Below are 13,116 nucleotides of genomic sequence, written 5' to 3' on the forward strand. Positions count from 1 at the left end.
TAGATCCCTTGGCCCGTGTTGTAGGTCACTCAGAATTGGAACCACTCCTGCCGTGGAGTACTGTCCCTTTGACATAGGGCAGTGCAGAGGCGAGAGTACTTAAAAGGAGCGGACACCCCCAACACAAATTTCTAAGGACTGACACTAAATCACATGTGTCTGTATTTGGACTACAAAGTGGGAACATGAGCCCATCCTTTGTTCAAAGCATCATTTCATCAGGAGAGAGGTAATTGCCATGACTTCTTTCTGCTGGAACCAGCACTAGGGGCCAAGAGTAGCCAGTCTCTCTGCTGGGTAAGGGGGCATCACCCAGGAAGGCAAAACCACTTGCCTTGAACACCAGCCTTCTGACTGCCAAGAGCGGAGAGCCCTGTGAGCAGGAGCAGTGTGCCTCGAGGGAGCGAGGCCCAGCGCAGATCCTTTTGAGTGGATCCCAGTGAGCGGAGTGTGAAATGCCCGGTCCTTTTGGGACTGTTGTAGGAGTACGGGCTGCCTTGCCTGATCCTTCACCCTAGTCTGCGAGTTCTGCTGTGGGTGACCCCGGGTTCCTGGATGGGAACGCTTTCTAGTATGGGCTTTAGACTGTGGGATTGCTGTAGCTGGTGCCCCTGGGTGTGGAGGAGCACCGTTAAGTGAGAGCCATTGGCTGAGTGAGTACTGTAGTATGTGAATGGGTGCCTGGAGTGGCCCACTCTGGAAACAGGGTCATGACACTGGTTTGTCATGCCAAGTATGCTGTAAAGAACAAATACCAGTTGCTACTGGAGCCACAAGAGAATGTTCGACACCAACGTGTGCCATTCAGGGGATTGAGGAGGCCCGATGTGATGTTTATGAAAGACTGCGTGAAAATGTGCTCTCTTGGAGAAGGGAGACTGGAGTTTCTGAAGGAGTGCTCTCGTCCTCCCAGGATCATAGGCTACGACCGAGTTGGGAAAGACTGTTCTGGGCTATATCAGCCTTAGGGTGGTCTTTCCCCCAAACTTTTTTTGCCTTCTCTCCTCCAGTGATGCTCATTTTGTTTGCCTTGGGACTCTGCACACTTTTTCCACTGCTAGCCAGTGCTAAAGTGCTCATGCTCTCTCGGTAAAACATGATGAAATTGGCTTACATCTGATTGGCATATTTAATGTACTTATTATTCCCTAGTAAAGTGGTATACCACATACCCTGATGTAATAAATGCTACTAGTGAGTGAGCCTACAGCACTCATTGTGCCACCTACTTAAGTATCCTTTAAAACATGTCTCAGGCCTGCTATTGCAGCCTGTATGCAGTTTTTTAAATGTCAATTCGACTTTGGAAAATAAACCCCTTGCCAGGCCTAAAACACCCTTTTTTGTATTACCTATAAGTCTGTACTTTTAGGTTTCACATGTCCTGGTAGTGTAAAACTCACAAATTTGCTTTTCACTATTGTGAGTCCTACCTCTCCCTCAGAATAACATTGGGTTACCTTATCACATTTATAAAGTGAAGACTTTTGTTTGGGATCAGAAAAATAATCATGTTTGGTGTCTAAAGAACTGTAATTTTAAATCCTTTTTCATGGTAACGTTGCATTTTAAGGCACTATTCTGTAAATACCAGTCTTAGAAAGTTGCAAAAAGAACAGTTGATGGATACAATGCTGAACAATGTCAAACATTCACCCCAGTACAGAGTTCTGGGCCTAAATCATTGTTTTTTTGCTCCCCATGCCATCCAGTTCAGACCCACCCATATGCAAATCAGTCTTGACTCTGCTTCCCATGGGAACAGTCCAGCGCGAACTGCCTGGCCAGGTCCTCCCTGGACCGCAAACAAACATCCTGGGACCGGTTTGTGGTGTTACCCCCTAATCAGCTAGGCTAGTTTGACTCCAGTGGCATCCTGGGAAACCAGAGCAGCAAAGGGACTGTCTCTAGTTGTTAGGACAGTTTGTCTCCCAGTTCTCCCTCCTGCCTGGGCTTACAAACTTGTATACCCATGACTTAGGTACTGTTGACAGCATGCCTGTGAATAATAACATGTACAGGTTGTCAGACAAAGTGAGAACCAGTCTTAATGAAGAAGTCTCCAAAATGCTTGAGCTGAGAGTGATTGACCACTCCAGTAGTCCCTTATCCAACCCAGTGGTGCTGGTACCCAAAGGTGCCCCACTTGGCCCTGCCCCAGAACTCCGATTTTGTGTGGACTACAGGGGGCTGAACTCAGTCACTTAGACTGATACTCACCACACTCCCCACCCCCTCAAGTTGATGAATTCATTGGCAGGCTGGGAGCAGCCAGGTTCCTGAGTGCTTTTGACCTCACTTTGGGATACTGGCAGATTGCCCTGAGTGAGGGGGCCAAAGATAGTTCGACATTCTCGACCCCAGTGGGTCCCTTCAATTCAGAGTGATGCCCTTTGGGTTAAAGAATACCCCTGCCACCTTCCAGTGGTTGGTCATCAGGGTCCTAGCCAAGATGGAGTCCTTCAGTGCTACCTACCTGGATGACATAGCTGTCTACAATAGCAGCTTGGAGGGCCACCTGTACCACCCCCAGAAGGTACTTCGGGCCCTGCAACAGGTCGATCCCCCTAGCAAGGCCAGAAAGGGCTGTATTTGGGGAAAATGGTAGGTGTGGGCATGGTGCCGCTCCTCCATACCAAGATTGAGACTATCCTTGCTTGGGAGCCCCCAAAATGCAGTCAGAAGTGAGGGCCTTCCTGAGCCTCACAGAATACTATAGGAGGTTTGCCAAGGCGATGGCACCATTGTTGCCTCCTGAATGTGCTGACTGCCAAGAACCACCCAGGAAGGTGATCTAGACGGGGGTCTGCCAGAAGTGACCCCCACAAGGAGGACAAGTGTACAGCACTTGGACTGTAATTGTTAAATGAGGAGGGCCTAATCCAACCTATAGGCTTCCTTAGTAGGAGGGCACTTCCCAGGGAACAAAGGCAGTGCTTGATTTGGGACAGATGTTTCTGGTGCTCAGAACCGGCACTTAGTTGTCAACACTAGTGCTCGACAGTCTGCCACAAGGTGACACTGTCTGGCTAATTTAGAGATGACCACAACAACAGTTAGTTAATAATTCAATCTAGATTAAAAATTACTAATATGTGCTGCCCAAGCCATTCTTCTTGCTTTGAGAGCCTGAAGTAGTCATAATTGTCATGCTTGTGGAGTGAGATGATTAGTAGTTGTGTTGTTACTATGATTCGCAGCGCTGGGAGGGGCAATGTGTGGTGCAAGCTGCAGTGGTCTCCTGGCAAGAGCCCTGGCACTTACTTTTTTTAAAATTGTTTCACAAATTAAACACTGAACAAAGGAGAAGTGTTATTGAGAGAGAGCTGCTTTTACTGTGGTCTTGGCTTTGCAGAAGCTGAGACCATACCTGTTTGAGACTAATTTATGAGTTCAAACCGACCACAGGCCCCTCGGATGGCTCTTCCAAATGAGGGGTGAGAATCCAAAACTGTTGAGTTGGTCTACTCCTCACTGGGAATGGGCTTTAAGGTGGAATACCACCCTTGGTCAGACTACACCAATGCTGATGGTCTGTCCAGGTTCTTCTTACTTAGTGATGAGGACTCCCAGGAGGTTGGGTAGTTCTCCCCACTTTCATCTTGAGAGGGGGGGGACATGTTGGACCTATCAGCCTTAGGGTGGTCTTCTCTAAACTTGTTGCCTTACTCCATATTTTTCTGATCTCATTTTTGTTGGCCTTAGGACTCTGTGCACTTTACCACCTCTAACCAGTGCTACAATGCTCCTGCTCTCTCCCTAAAACATGGTAAAGCTGGCTTACACCTGATTGATGTATTTAATTTGTGTCCCAGTACAGTGGTGTTCCATATACCTAGGGTTGGTAAACTAAATGCTACTAGTGGGCCTACAGCAATTATTGTGCCACCCACTTAAGAAGCTCCTTAAAACATGTCTCGGGCCTGCCCTTGCAGTCTGTTAGCAGTTTAAAAATACCATTTCAACTTGATGAAATAACCCCTTTGCCAAGCCTAAACTCCCTTTTTAGGTCTCGCCTGACCCAGCGCATGCGCTGGTCTGGCGAGACATTTAGTAGATGGGTTTAGAAAGTGCTACCCACCTTTTTGTGCTGGCGACAAGCTACAGTGCACGATGGCGTGCATGCGCACAGCTGCTCCCCACAGTCCCCCCCCCCCCCAGCCATCTCCTGCGCCAGCCTTCAGCACCATACCCCTCCCCCCGCTGCTGCGCGCGCATCCCTAGCGTGCGTCATCGCAATCACTTTCGCTTTTAGATTGATCGCGATGAGGGATTGTCAGTGTGTAAGGAGTAAGGGGATCGGGTGCATTGCCCTACATTGCTTTCGGTCCCTCCTTAAACTGGGTATCGGAGCCATGCAGAGCCTGCTCTTTGGCTTGAGCCCGGCTCGCCTTGGTTCTCCGCCAATCACTTCCTCTGCACCACAGCATATGCGAGTCATGAGGGACAGTGAGCACTGGGTATATTTTGATTTCCACAAATATTACTCATCGGGGCACTTCTCTCACACATCATAACACTGCTGCACAGTTAAAGGAATCGCTTCTGTATTGTCCCAGAAACTGGGTATCAGAGCCATGCAGAGCCTGCTCTTTGGCTTGAGCCCGGCTCGCCTTGGTTCTCTGCCAATCACTTCCTCTGCACCACAGCATATGCGAGTCAAAAGCAACCAGCGTGAATGAAATGTGTGACTTCAGCATGAAATTGTTCTTAAATCATTCACCAAATGCTTCTGTAGTGTCCCAGCAATATACAGATACTGAGCTGTATTAAAGTGTCATGAGATGAGGAGACAGAGGGGAGGCCTGAATACACAGATCGCCATTTTATTTGACAGTTTTATATAGCGCGAACTTGACCCAGGGTATCTGGTATCAGGGCGCTTCACACGAGCACCAGTTTCGTTACACAAGGACACATTATTTTTTGTTAGGCACGGGGAGATTACGTGATTTGCCCAGAATCACAGGATGTTCAGCGTCATTGCCGAGACTCGAACCCGGTTCCCCAGCTTCGAGGTCGACCTCCCTAGCCGATAGGCCAAATCCTCTCCGCCATGATTCATTAGCCCCCCCACCACGGAGATGGGCTAGCAGCTGCATGATGTGCTTTATTTTAAAAAAAAGATACATACATTAAATCTTATTTCAGTCAGTACAATTGCAACATATTGGCATATAGTGGGCGCATGTATGACACAGGCGTCATGTGCTGCTGTGCTCTGGACTTCACCTGCAGCAGTATAGAGACATCATTTATAAGAGGGCATGTTTGAGGGCATATGGCTGGTTAGAATGAACCCCCAGCAGAACATTAAGAGATGTGTACAAAGTTCATTATGGAGCTCCCTGTTTAGATGATAAGTTAATGATTCTAAAGAGCTAGGATCTGAAGGGGGTGTGCAGGGACAGGATGCAAATGAATCATATGGGATCGATGCCCAATTGGTCACCTGGACCAAAGCCTCCTTTTTGTACCATTGATGATTTGGGGCCGTATCGCTGTATCCAATCACTAACACCGCCTCCCTTCACCATGCTACGGTCACTCCCAGCAGAGACTAGCCAACAATGCCTTTCTAGCACGACTTACCTTATAAAATGATTCCCACAGATGGGTTGCAGAACTGTCCACTCAAATGGTACATGGGTGTGGCTTAACGGCTCGGGCGGACGACTATGAAGCTGGGGCACCAGGCTCCAGTGTGGTAGGAGGCTCAAACATCCTGTGACTGGGCAAATCACTTAATCTCCCCTTGCCTAAAAACGAATGTGTCCGTCTAGGCAGTGTTTCAGTCCATTGAATCACATTAACGACTCAGTGCTTCTCCATTTAACGTCATTTCCTTCTAAAAAAACACTGGACAAATTAATAAACGAGGGCTCATTTCTCTTTTGAATAGTTGATTTCTCAAAGAACGCCCTTCATAGGTGGGCAGATAGTGGTTCATATTCAACTACTAGACTACTTAACTTGAACAAACCGGGCACATATTTCTCTTTATGTATAGGGCTTTGATGACCTCCACATCCCCTAATGGGCGAAAGTTCTCCCCATTTCTTATTTGGAATGCTGTAATGTCCTTCACTTGCCATCTTCAGGATACCCTGAGTTTATCCTACAGTGAGTTGAACAGTCATATGAGTCTTCATGTTTCCATGTTGCTTTTAGTTTTAATGGACAGCAGAGCTGAGCGATGCGGCCCAAGTATGCTCATTTTCTGAGTAATAGTGGCTACCACCCTGTTAGTATGCTGCAGAAAACGGTGGTGTCCTCTTGTGTTATTTTGGCGATGCCGATCTTGGATATCCAAGCCTGCATTTACACCCTTTACCCTTCCTGTCCTTCGACCAAAAGCCTATGTACCTGGTGGGTGTGGGAGTGCTTACATTTAACGGTTGATGTTGTTGCACCAAGGATATTGTGCTGCATAACTAAATACTTATAAGGTCCCAAGAGCGAGACCTATTGGCTATGCCAATGCTTGTTATTACATATGTCACCCCTAAGGTAGAGATCCTAGACAGCCACTAGGGCAGGGTACATTGTAACAAAAGAAATTGGCATGTATTTTTAAGTATCACAAGTCCTGGTGATGGAGCAAGGACTTGTAGAAAAGAGACTTTCTCAGAAGCAATCCGCTCCTTTAACTCACTAACCAGTTATTAAAATGTTTCGTGTAAAACTAATGCGCACCACATGAGCACGCGTGTTAGTGAAACTTGCTTATGTGTTTACTAACGTGGATAACCTGAACAAAGGACTAAAACCGCTTTGAACGGGAAATCTTTACTGCGCATGCGTCAACTACATCTACGTAGGATGACGAGCTATCGCTTGGAAGGAAATTCTTGCGCATGAGCAGAAGACACTAAAATGGAGTTTTGAAGACTCGCGTGCATGGCATCTGCATAGCTGAAAGGAAAACAAGCTATTCTACTAACGCTAATGCGGAAAAGTATTAATAAGTAAAGCAGAATAGAGTAGAGGTGGGTGGTATACAGTGCTATCACTGTATTTGTGAAATTAATATCTGTCTTTCTGACTTTATCACTAGTGCGCATTTGGGCCTCTCGTGTATAACTGCATGCAGCTGAGTAATGAGAAGACTGCGCATGTTCATTGAAAGTTAACACGGAATGATGACTTAGATGTTGAATGGAAGCCAAGGACACAAGTGAAACGCCCTCGGAACGGATGAAGAAGAGTTCAACGATGGGGACTTGCATTCAGATGTTATTAAAATGTTTCAAAGTAATGTGGAAAGCGCATGAGAACTAAAACTGATGAATAAAAATTAAGGGGATGGGTTTGCGAACAATAGTTGAACTGATTCTAATGACATGTAAGCATGGTGGGATGATCTTTTCCCCCTTGCCTGACCAATCATATTTCGTATTTTTACGATATTGAAACTTTAGTGGGTAGACCATGAAGAACGGAAGGTATAATTAAGATAGCTTTACTTAGTTAGAGAGATACAGATGATGCGAGTCGGAGATGCTGTTTCTGTGTGAGATGCTGATGAGGAGTCGAATGCAGAACCTGAAACAGCTTTCTATTCTAATTTAATTGGGTTAGATCAGAAGATCGCAGAAAAATTTCTAGGAGGAAGAGAGTGTCAGAGAGGGGTGCGGCTCAATCATCGGTATTATAGAGAGGTCCACTATCCTGTCCTGATTCCTGTCCTGAAGCCTTTGTCTCCTGGCCTATCCCAGGGGACCCACACCAGCACTTTGGCCAGGGGGTTGGTCTTCACACCATTCTTGGTAATTATATTTTTCTCGTAATTTAGCTATATGCCCTTTTCTCTCTATCCTCTTCTTTCCTTAGACATTGTTCATTGAGTAAGTCTGTGTTATGTTTGGTTGATGTTTTAATTGATTTTTCTCCACTGAATGATGGTGATTGTACTGTGTGTTTGAGATGGTTTACATGCACTTGAAATTTAGATAAAGATTTACACCTTCCTGAGGTTACTTCATAATTAAATGAATAGTTAGAAATGTTGTTAATTGTCACCGTCAACTAGTTCAACTAATGGTCCATAGACCAGAGGAAAGAACTTCTTGATCAGTGAAGGGTTAGTTTGAGATGAACAGAGGTACCAAATTACTAATCCTGATTATTGTGGAAATATAAAACTTTAACATAACCCAGCGGTTTACTCAGAAGTGAGTTTATGGGCCCAGGTGAGTATATGGTAGTAGAGTATCTGTTGTTGGTACACCGCTGGATCACTGGTAGTAAAAAACTCACAAACATATTTTTCACTACTGCGAGGCCTACCTCTCTCCATAGGATATCCTTGGATTACCTTATTACATTTAGTAAGTGCTAACGTTTGACTGGAAGCATGTAGGAAAGTCATGTTTGCTGTCTGAGAAATTGTAATTTAAAATCCTCTTTAATGGTAAAGTCAGACTTGGTCCAACGGCTGCCTGACAACGTCGCCTCCTCTGACACTGGTGGCTGCCTTGCCTCACTAAATTTCACCTTCTCAGTCACTTTTCTTAAAAAATTCATCTAGGTCCAAAGGTAAGTGGCAACCTTACCTAGTCCACTTGGTGTATACAACCTGTGGTCCGTCATCGTCGGTCATAACTTTTGACTTTGCCCTAATCTCATATGACCAGATGTCGGTGGTTGGTGCTTTGATCTTTTCAGAGCTGTTTTACACTTAAAACGTAAAAAAAAAAAAATCATAACTCTTGTTTTACTAATTGGGATTCTGTCATTTTGATGTCAAATAGTTTATTAAAATGTACTCGATTTTTCTAAATTAGTGTGTGGTTTTTCTTGTGTTGAGTTTTTACCTTATTACTGTCTAAGCACTGCATAAATACTTAACACATTTCATCTAAATTAAGCCAAACTGCTTTTGTGTCTAGCTACCAAAAGGTTAAACCCAGGTTAGTTTAATGAATCTTAGTGGTTCACTGTGACGAGGATTGTGGTTGTTGCTTAAGTAGAGTTGCACCCCCAATCAACAACCCAATTTCTCACAATAACCATTTGCAGTTGTTAACTTTAATTAGCAGTACAACCACTGCAAGGTTTGTAGTATTTTGCACTTTTGCTCCACAAAAATTACATCCGTATTTCAAGTTCAAGTTTATTTATTTTCTTGGAACTCCAAAGAGATCCACATAAACTGAAAGACCAACAACATATAAGAATGTTTATACAGCATAGTTTCTACAATCCTAAGCGAAAGCAGACAGTAAAAATCTCCAAATACAAAACATTATAATATTTTATACAATAAGAAATAATTAAAATATCCTTTATGCGCTTAGTGCTGTATAACGACAGGTTAAAAACCAAAGTTAATAATTGCTCCCTTCATCTAATGAGCGTTAATAAAAAATTTAAAATTTTTTTAAAAAGTTAAAAATCCTATGACAGAACATTTCAGTTGGTGGCTTATAAATAGAATCAATTAGTGCAGAGGCCGAGAGGATGGAAAATTGTAAACAAATTGGCCTCATCCATTTACGCCGACACAATAATAAAGCAGGGCAAATAAATAGCACATGATTAACATCCCGATTGGCATTATTACACAAATTACAGATCAGGAAAGAACCATACCATTTAAACAGTACGGTATTTAAGGGGAGCATACACTGCCTCAATAATAGCCAAAAGCGTTGCACTCCATGGGGCAGGTCCCAGGAAATATAGGCCTGTACTTAATTTATCACACAGGAGTCTGTGGCCGGGTGGATACCCTTCTTTGAAATGCGTGCTTCCCTATCCCTTGTGAAACCTAATTCCCAAGTGGCCTGCTTCAAAGTGGCCCTTAATTGATGTGACGATAGGGTGCAGAGCAGAGATTCATTCAATTGCAGCAAATCAACCGCAGTCCTAAAATGTTTAACAATTACTGACTGTTCTTTTAAATTTTCTAATATTTCTTTCTGAATTAAAAATCTTAATGTACCAGGATCACCCTTTACAATGCTTACAACGCAGTGCACTCTTCCCACAAGACCCTGTACCCAACTACTTCTTAAACCAAATTCTAACCTGAGAGCGGCCACAGGGCAAGCAGAGTTGACTGAGGCTAGGCTCCTTAAAATTTGGCCTTCTGTTGTATTTAAAAAAAAACATTTCTCTACATCGAACAATTCAATACCATACAACAGCGAAGCAGGGATTCTGCACGAAATACCTCTAATAAAAGTGCAAAATGTCTTTTTCCAGTAGATCTGTAGAGGGAGCCCAAGCTTTTCCCCTGCGTAGTAGCTTTACAGATGTTATTTTCTATATGGGCTTTGTCACTTAGGTTGCCACACACTATTTTTCCCAAGAAAGAGTAAGATTTTACAAGTTCCAATTTTTGGCCACCCACAGACCATACGAAATTCCCATACTTTAAATTTTTACTTTCGTGCATGCACATGATTTTACTTTTAGATATATTAATGTTTAAATAGTGGACCTCTGCAAATTTATGAAGTGCCTGCAGACGACTATTTAATCCCCTAGGCATTAGATCCAATATTATTATGTCGTCTGCATAAAGTAAACAACGTGGGGGGTGGTATGCACTCCGTGTTTTTCGCTCATTTTTAAATCAGTGATGTTTTAAACATACTTTTGCTGTTGCGTGCAGAACTGGGATTTGCATTGCCCTGAATGCATCCAAATTTGAAACAATTGTGTGGGGAGCGCGTAGCCCGCGCTCCACTCCCAGATGCACTGCGTATTGAGGATACCAGATCCAACCAATTTTACTCCATTAAATCTTGCTCAACATTCATCCAGTTTTGTCCATAAAGTTTATCATGCGTTTTTCTTCTCCCATTTATCCACATATATCTCATCATGCATTTGGAATGCTTCTCATATTGACGTGTGCCCATCCAGGCCTCTTCGGAAATATGATCCAAATACAAAAGTAGTTCAGTGCAGCATTTCTTTATTCAGAACCCAATGCATTTCGGGCTAATTTCCAGCCCTTCGTCAGGGGTAACTAAAAGTCAACAATTGCAAAGATTATCATTAATATTTTGTGCCTTTTAAAAATCACATAAATCGTAATTTAATCTTGCGCGTGTAGCATTTTGTGCTCAAACCAACACTTCCCATTAAGTCAGATTAGTTGAATTACATGAATTTATCTAATGTTTGAACCCCGTGTTCTACCACCTCAAGTCCCTCTCTTATATAAACACAATAGAGTATCGAGACTAAACCTCGTGTCATTATCAATTTTTCCTGCCACTTTCCTTCCTTTCTCCCAGTGGGTGCATGCCATTTAGATAAACCCTCGTATATTAAGTGAACAAAAATGTTGCGCGTGCACGTTCTGCTTAAATCTAAATCCTGAAATCAAATGCAGTGCATACCTGCTTACACCATTTCGTTCTCCCTACTCGGCGTTCACCACCGGCTGATTAGTTCTCCTCGTATAACAATCACATAGTCACGGCTCGCTTTTAAAACAAGCATACTCCACCCCCTTCATGTGTTACTAATTAGTCACCTGACGCCCAGAACATTACTCTCAAACTACAATTCCCATATTACATTTCATCCCCCCAATGAAGACAGTGCTGTCGCTGAATACAGAATCTAAACTGTTGTGCATTTACACAAAATGTTACAGATTTCTACTTTTGGTGCAATCAAAGTCAGTGTTTCCTTTCTCGTTGCCTCGATATTCCAATGCTGCTGTGAACTTGCTGTTGCATCGTGTGTGTGGTCTTTGGTCGAGAACCATCCTTCATCTTTTAACTTGCTTAATCTTCGGGTGCAAACCAACAAAGGGCAATTAAATTTAAACAACGTGGGGGGTGGTATGCACTCCGTGTTTTTCGCTCATTTTTTAATCAGTGATGTTTTAAACATACTTTTGCTGTTGCGTGCAGAACTGGGATTTGCATTGCCCTGAATGCATCCAAATTTGAAACAATTGTGTGGGGAGCGCGTAGCCCGCGCTCCACTCCCAGATGCACTGCGTATTGAGGATACCAGATCCAACCAATTTTACTCCATTAAATCTTGCTCAACATTCATCCAGTTTTGTCCATAAAGTTTATCATGCGTTTTTCTTCTCCCATTTATCCACATATATCTCATGATGCATTTGGAATGCTTCTCATATTGACGCATAAAGTAGACACACAATCGGTTTTCCCCCCAGTAACGGGGCAATAATCCTCACTTTGGGCCAAATTGTGAGGAAGATCAAAGATATATTGCGGGAAAAGTAGGGGAGCCAATAAACATCCTTGTTTTAGGCCATTTGCAGTAGGGATGGTGTGCAAGAGACCTCTTTCCCCTCCCATTAGGACTTTGCACCAGGTATCCGTATGGAGAGCACGAACTAACTCCAAAAGGATGGCCGGCATATCCAGATTTAAACACTGCATAAATACTTTACACATTTCATCTTAGTTAAGCCAGACTGCTTTTGTGTCTAGAATGGTACACGTTCTTTGCAGCAGGCATATTAACCCTCTGCACTAACTTCACCTAAGTCAAAACCTCAACTATACAAAAATGCTCATCTCTCTCCAGGAAGATAATTAATCACACAAGTTATCTTGACATTTATGTGAGGCCTGGTAATTGCCGGGGGAAAGAAACGCTGCAGCAGGTGCTTCAAAATCATAATAAACTTTCAAACACGGCGCCCCCAGGAAGCCAGCACCCGGTGCGGTGGCACCGGTCGCACCGCCCTAAAGCCGGCCTTGCACAGACGCTGATACCACCACAACAGTAACCATGATGTGCTGTAACTGGCAAAAGCTCACCTCACTTGCCCTTGGACACTGAACAAAACACAAAAGTCCCCGCGTATACATCTACATACTTCTAATTCTCTGTGATGGTTTTTCGACAAAGCTGTATACAATCTAGTCACCGGCAAAGTTCTGACAAACCCGGTACTCGTGATTGTATTGCTTACTGTAACCAAGCATCATAGACATGCTTCTGCAGACTTAAAGATCCTACATAATTGAAGAGACATTCAAATTGGAGGAGGTTCTGCCTACTCAGCAATCTAAGCACCAATTTTGGCTCTCACGTATGCATGTGGAAACACGACATCACAAGTCCAGTAACCACTGTTGTATGTGCCTACCAAAATATCTCCTGCCC

Source organism: Triturus cristatus, chromosome 9 (assembly GCF_964204655.1).
Source record: "Triturus cristatus chromosome 9, aTriCri1.1, whole genome shotgun sequence".
Classification (NCBI taxonomy): domain Eukaryota; kingdom Metazoa; phylum Chordata; class Amphibia; order Caudata; family Salamandridae; genus Triturus; species Triturus cristatus.